Source organism: Salvelinus sp. IW2-2015, unplaced genomic scaffold, assembly GCF_002910315.2.
Source record: "Salvelinus sp. IW2-2015 unplaced genomic scaffold, ASM291031v2 Un_scaffold1621, whole genome shotgun sequence".
NCBI lineage: Eukaryota > Metazoa > Chordata > Actinopteri > Salmoniformes > Salmonidae > Salvelinus > Salvelinus sp. IW2-2015.
Window position 1 is genome coordinate 115,213 of NW_019943039.1, and position 7,816 is coordinate 123,028.

Below are 7,816 nucleotides of genomic sequence, written 5' to 3' on the forward strand. Positions count from 1 at the left end.
AATATGGAGTGACACTAGCCAGTGTCTGAATATGTGTGAGGTGACGACTAGCCCAGTGTCTGAATTAGGAGTTGACGACTAGCCCAGGCTGAATATGTGGTGACGACTAGCCAGTGTCTGAATATGGTGGGGAGGTGACGACTACCCAGGTCTGGAATATGGTGGGAGGTGCGACTAGCCAGTGTCTGAATGTGGGTGTGGAGGTGACGACTAGCCCAGTGTCTGAATTGTGGTGATGACGTACTAGCCCAGTGTCTGAATATGGAGGTGACGACTAGCCAGTGTCTGAATATGGAGTGACGACTAGCCAGTGTCTGAATATGTGGTGGAGGTGACGACTAGCCCAGTGTCTGAATATGGGGTGACGGCTAGCCCAGTGTCTGAATTTGGTGTGAGGTGACACTAGCCCAGTGTACCAGGGTGACACGTGTGCAGCTGACTCAAACCTCTTATTTATTCCTGTTTTTATATTAGCCATGAAAAACAACATTTCGATTCTGTTAGGATGGAGGATATCTGATAACCTCTCCTGGCATTATGACCCAACCACTATGTTTAGTATCTGTGTTGTTGAAGAAACTAGCACGAACGGAGTTGGAGCGTAGCCCAGCCTTACATTTGACTGTGGATCCCAACCACATTGGTAGCACGTCTGCAGTGAAACGAGGCTAGCTCAGCAGTAGCAGTGTTGAGTTGTGGTTACATTATCATCCCGATGCCTCCAGCTCCTCTAGGCTCTCAGGCTCTCATGTCCTTGTGTGTCGCCAGCCAGAGGAGAGAAGGAGGGGAGAGTGTCCCCAGCCCAGTCTGTAGTGTGATGCTTGCTACACCTCCACCAGGACCTGCTTCACTCCCTTTATCCCTCCTTCACATCACACAGGTAGGGAGGAGATGGAGATAGAGAGAGCAGGGAAGGAGCAGACAAACACATGGAAGGAGTGTAGAGGATAGCGAGAGCTTAAGGGACCTGTAAAGAGGAAGCGGGAGAAACGGGACAAAATTCCATCTGTTGTGGAGAGGTTGGACGGAAGTTTGTAGCCTTGAGAGAGCAGCTTTGAATCCAGGTTGTGACTGGAGTCCCTGGCAGAGAGAGGACTGTGGAGCAGGCTGGGGGGGGGGGTTGGCTGGGTTGACAGTGGGTTACGTCCAGCCAGGGCTATTAGCTGAACAGGACTGGCACTCCCCCTATCCCACCCTGTCTGTCCCTCCACTCTCTATCCACCCTGTCTGTCCCTCCATCTCTCTATCCCACCCTGTCTGTCCCTCCATCTCTCTATCCCATCCTGTCTGTCCCTCCTCCCTCCATCTCTCTATCCAACCTTCTCTCCGTCCCACCCTCTTTCCAGAAGTGTACCCAGACAGCAGAAGGGAGAAATGGGTGTTGCTGTTCTCTGACCATCTGGATTGGCTCAGCCTGGACACATGTCACGTAGGCATCATGGAACCATAAGTCCCTCCCTCACGTCTCACTCAGGCTTTTAATATTGCCAGGTTAGGTCTGTAGCTAAAGGTCACCAGTAAACAGGCTAACAGGCCAAAGGTGAGGGATGAATTTAAATCCAGCTTTAAAACCTCTTCCATGTAAAGTCTCCTGTTTAGGGTACCTGTGTGGTTCTAGTACCGGTTCTGACCGACATCTTTGCTTATAAATGGAATTAAATTGATTGGTATACCTGACTCTCACGGACACAGGAGTATGTCTCTTCTGCCTTTGCGAACCAGGATGTGAAATCTGACACCACTTGGAGGCTGGGATGTCCCTCCTACCATTTCATTCGCTCTTCTGACTGTCAATCAAGTCCTGGCTGAACCCTACATCACAACCACAAACAACACATGTGCCTGTAATCCTTAGATCATAACGCAGCAGGAGAYATTTGTTTCGTCACTGTATCACATTCAGAGATCTATTTATAGCCAATCTAAAGATAATTAATAGATTTTAAACACACYAAAAAAACATTGTCATAGACGGACGATATTAATATGAGCTGAAAGGTGTTTTCCTAACGAGTTTAGGAAGCCAAGTTTAGAGCTCTGAGGCGTTCACGGCGATTGAGGCAGACGTTTGGAGAGAATATATGCACATGTTCTCTCTAACACTAAATATGCAAATAAGTATTTCACAGTTCTAAGGAAGGAGAAGTCTTATAGTGAGTTATTTCAGGSCTTTTATTCATAGTTTAGACGAATAAGAAATGCATCATATTATAAATGTATCATAATTCTACTTTGAGCTTGTGTCCTCAAAAGTGACTACACCTCCAGCAATTTATAACCATTTTTACTAGAAAGGTGAGGTTTGTACCTTTTTATTTCTAGGAGTATGCAGCATTACTAGTTGATTGCTCTTTCATGATAAATCAATACTTCAGGGGATTACGTGGGTTACATGTTCAATTATATTTAAAAGTTAAGCCTGAACAGGATAAAGGTGTAATATCAATTTAAATCCTAATTAGTAGTGCACTACTTTTGACCAGAGCCCTATTCCCTATATAGTGTACTACTTTAGACCAGAGCCCTATGGGTCCTATTCCCTATATAGTGCACTACTTTTGACCAGAGACATTTTAGGTCCTATTCCCTATATAGTGCACTACTTTTGACCAGAGCCATTTTAGGTCCTATTCCCTATATAGTGCACTACTTTTGACCAGAGCCATTTTTTAAGTCCTATTTCCTATATAGTGCACTACTTTTGACCAGAGCCATTTTAGGTCCTATTTCCTATATAGTGCACTACTTTAGACCAGAGCCCTATGGGTCCTGGTCAAAAGTAGTGCACGATATAGGGCAAATGGTTCCTTTTGGGGATTTGTACAGAGATTAGGGTATTTTTTATTGGTCTGTGTAGTCGGGGGAGGAGTGACTGGTGCAGCTAGCTACCCATGTGTTGTAGTGGCTTCTTAGGGTGAAGGTATAAAACACATGATCAAATCACTGTCACTGGGGGGGCTGTGTGTACCATAACACACATCCCCCCCCCCCCCATATACATACCATCTGTCAGAGAGGGAGAGAACATCTATCCTTCAGAAACAGAGACTACACGATGAGAGGCTGTTGAATATTGGTTGAGGCTAGATGGAGTGTATCAGAGCTGTGTGTTTGTGGATCGTTTGTTCCCAGGAACAAAGGTCTGTTGAAGAGGTGCGTATGTCAGTGGAGGCTCCTCAGAGGAGGAAGGGGACCATCCTCAGTTGAATTTCATAAAAAAATAGTGAAACATTAAAGTTATCCTTTTTAGATAAAACTATACTAAATGTATTAACGTCACCAAATAATTCATATAAACACTGTTTTGCAAAGGTCTATAGTATCCTCAGCAGCACTCTGTAGGGTAGCTGGAGGACAGCTAGCTTCCATCCTCCTCTGGGTACAATCATTTCAATACAAAACCCAGGAGGCTCATGGTTCTCACCCCTTCAATAGATTTACACAGTAATTATGACAACTTCCGGAGGATGTCCTCCAAACCTATCAGAGCTCTTGCAGCATGAACTGACATTTTGTCCACCCAATCAAAGTATCAGAAAATGAATCTAGTACTGAAAGCATAAGCTACAGCTAGCTAGCACTGCAGTGTTTAAGATATGGTGAGTAGTAGAACTCAGAGAGACAATAGTTGAACAGTTTTGAACAAATTAATTTCTTAAAAAATGGAGGAACAAGAGAGAGCTAGCTATATTTGGTTGTATTTTAACTTTCACTAGTTTAGCCTACTCAAACTCCCAGCTTCACCAGAGAGGGATGCCATGTTAGCCAGCTGGTTATGGTTATCCACCATTGGAACTCTTCATGGTGAACTTGTGGTTTTATTAATGTATTGCCACCGGGGCCCGCCGATGTAACTGATAAACTGCTTGCTGACTGTACACTGTACTACATTATTGTAGCGGGGTTTATTAATGCGTTAGTTCTAGTAGATATGTTGACTATGAGGTGACAACGATGTAGCCTTTGTTGTAGAAGTTAGCTGTCATGATATGACGGTATGGCTTGGAACGTTTTATTTTATTATTATTTTTCGTCTGGTCCGACAGCTGATGTGCTAGATGTCCACATGCGAAGACAAAAGGTGAGAAGAAGAAGAGAGCGCSTAGATGCGAGAAGGAATTATATATATATATATACACCGAGAGAGAAAAAAGTGATCATGCTGTTCACGTGGCTGCTATGAAAGTGAACTGTGTTTGTGCGTGATCATGGGGTGTATTCATTCTACTGATTCTGTTGAAAAATGTTTATTAAACGGAAGCAAATGGAACAAAACGGGGGATAAACCTCCCTGAATTTGTCCAATAGAAACTCTGATTTGAAACCATTAGGCTAATGATTACTGACTCTAGATAGATACAGGCAAACGGTGTGTGAAGGCTGGATCGAATGTGTTCACTGTCACCTTGATTTAATTTAAGCATCAGCTATCTGTGCAGCTTACCGATCGCTGCAGCTGTACACAGCCCATCTGTAAATAGCCCATCCATCTACCTACCTCATCCCCATATTGTTTTCATTTATTTTTGCACACCAGTATTTCTACTTGCACATCATCATCTGCTCATCTATCACTCCAGTGTTCATGTGCTAAATTGTAATTACTTCTCCACTATGGCCTATTTATTGCCTCACCTCCTTACTCCTCCATTTGCATACTCTGAATATAGATTTTTCTATTGTGTTATTGACTGRATGTTTGTTTATTCCATGTGTAACTCTGTGTTGTTGTTTGTGTRGCACTGCTTTGCTTTATCTRMGCCAGGTCGCAGTTGTAAATGAGAACTTGTTCTCAACTGGCCTACCTGGTGAAATATATATATATTTTTAAATACTAAAATTCTCTCTACCTGCTAGGTTGTAGCAACCTCATGATGGGTATAGGGACAATTATAATATCATGTAGTAGCCTGAACCTATCAATGTTACATTGAACTGGGTGAATGGAATATGAATGAGAGTCATCCAATATGCTGTAACAGAAATTAGTCCGTACGCATTAAAACATGTACTCACCCTCCCTCATCTTAAACGGCACGAGCGCCTCTGGTGTGTATGAACAGACTGATGTGTGTGTGTGTTCTCGGGTAGTCCCAGACAGTAAAATAACACACAGCCCTCTCTATCCAGACAGTAAATAACACACAGCCCTCTCTATCCAGACAGTAAATAACACACAGCCCTCTCTATCCCAGACAGTAAATAACACACAGCCCTCTCTATCCAGACAGTAAATAACACACAGCCCTCTAACTATCACCAGACAGTAAAATAACACACGAGCCCCTCTCTATCCCAGACAGTAAATACACACAGCCCTCTCTATCTCCATGAGTTTAAAATGTTTCAGTATCTTACAAATTATCCCGAGAATAAATCACTTTTTCCCCACCAAAAACAGGAAGTGTCATTCTAAAGCATGTCTAGATTTAATTAGAGCTTTGATCTCAGTGAAAACCTAAACCAGATGAGCCCTGCAATACATTTTGAGTTCAAGCCTTAAAAAAAAGAAAAAGAGGCCAATGATTGTCCCGTTATGCCGTATGATTGGCTATATAGGCTACTGCACTTTACACATGTAGGGAAACCACATAAGGCTGTAGATGTCTGCTCTCCTGGGAAATACCTTGAACAAGCTACAGTCATCTTTTTTGTGTGTGGACTGACTAATAGTGTACCTCGTTCAAACCAAGGGTGAAAATTCGCACAACGCGGAGGCGCGGGAATGAATGCTAGTACGACACAGATTAGGGAGGATAGAATATGTTGACAAGCCGGGCAAGAGAAACAGATGGATTGAAACTGCCGGAGGAGGACTACGGGCCTTGATATAGATCGAGGCACCTAGCCTCGGGGAGAGAACGCGTAGAGGCGCCGGTAACGGGAGAGATTGCGTAGAAAGCGCTTAGTCGCGAATGAGGATACCTGCGGTGGACGCACTGGAGAGGGGAACTGCTCGTTGAGCGTCACAAAGTGAAGTGAAAGGCGCTGACCGCCCAATGGAGGGAAGGCGTAGACCCTGGGAGGGAAGGCGTGAAAGCCGGGAGGGAAGGAAGGCCGTCGGGTACGCCTTCGAGGGGGAAGAAGGCGTTGAATCGCCCAAGGGAAAAGGAAACAAGGCGTGACGCTACAATAGGTGAGGAAAGCGACAGTACACCATAGGGAGTTTGATGGTAAAAAGTGGCGAGACGCCGCGGAGGAAAGGACGTGACGCCCTGGAGAGGGATACATAGGGCGTAGATAAGCCAGGGAGGGAACGGCGTCGGATCCGCGCGTCTAAGCTATGGGAGGAAAGGCGTGGACAAAGGGAGGAAGCGCCGTTAATCAGCCGGGAGGGAAGGCGTGAAGACCCGGGGGATGGCTGGGTCTGAAAGAGCGTGAGTCGACGCGCGGGTAGGGCAGGGCGGTGACGCCGGTGAAGTATGGAAGCGTGACCGCCACTAGGAGGCGAAGGCGTTTGACGCCTTGGGAGGAAGGCGTGAACGCCTTCTCACCAACCCGGGAGAGAACGCGGGCGTGACGTCCCAGGGAGAAAGGGACGTGGAGGCGCACGATCTTATATAGGGAGGGAAGGGCTGCACGCACCGGAGGCGAAGCGCGCTTTCAGGAACGTCCGTGGAAGAGGAAAGCAGCGTGACGCCGGGAGGTGAAAGAGCGTGAGCCGGGAGAGGAAGGCGTGACGCCGGGAGGAGAACGTGCAGCTTAAGTTAAAATTCTAGGCTGGCAAAATGTAATGTTTTAATATATAATAATGGCGTATTTTACATTTTTATAATTCGTAGTGTGGCACATTACCTTTTGATATATCACCTAAGTTGTGTGATGTGGGTATTAATGCCTTTTGTTGCTTCGTTTCTTCATCGCTTTCAACAGTTAGTTGAGATACGTTCCGTTCTTATCTTCATCGTTGTAATGACATGCGTAAATAATAATATAGGACTAGAGTAAGATGGAGACTGCTTTCACTTCTTCTTCAACAGATGTTGAATTTATGGGTCTGAATAAACGATTGCTTTGGATCAGGCCAGGGAAGCTGAGAGGGAGCCCTGTTGCCTGGGCACAGGGACACCATGCCCAGGCTTTTTGTGCTGTGAAAATGCGACACGGGAGGTCAGCAGTTACTGGTTTCTAAGCCCTTTATCTATTGGCTTGGAGATGGGTGCCAATGCCTCCTACAGTGGGAGAGATGCCCAGATTTCACTGGACAGCTACCCCCCCCCCCCCCCCCCCTTAATCTGGACAGCCCCGAGTCAATTGTTTTTCTCCACGGTTTACCTGCTTCATTTGGTGCATGAAGTTTAGGGAAATTGACATTTTATCCTTACAGTATTTTTTATTTTTTTTACCTTTATTTAACTAGGCAAGTCAGTATAGAACAAATTCTTATTTTCAATGACAGCCTAGGAACAGTGGGTTAACTGCCGTGTTCAGGGGCAGAACAACATATTTATGTACCTTGTCAGCTCAGGGAATTCGATCTAGCGACCTTTCGGTACTGGCCCAACGCTCTAACCACTAGACTACTGCACCTCCACCCAACAAACAATAATCAACTTCACTCATCAGGCTCCTTGAGAGAAAAGGACTTTACATTTTTCTGTCAGGGGAAAGCCACACTTGAGGAACCAGGGAATAGGAGGTAGGTTTTGCTGTCAGGAACTTCCTGTTGTGGCAATGGTCCTACCCACAGGTGGGTCAGAGAATCCTAGCCCTGAGCCTAGTGTGTACGCCCCAACACTCCCCTCAAGAAACAAGTTATTTGATGAACTCAAGGTCGACCGTAGGGAACCCCCCCCCCCCCGCCCCCGGTCCCCCA

At 45.6% G+C, this 7,816-nt stretch overlaps 1 protein-coding gene across 1 annotated transcript in view; it reads left to right on the top strand.

The window, feature by feature from the left end:
- Positions 1-7,816, top strand: part of LOC112071482 (catenin alpha-1-like) — a 96,833-nt gene that overhangs the window by 44,380 nt on the left and 44,637 nt on the right.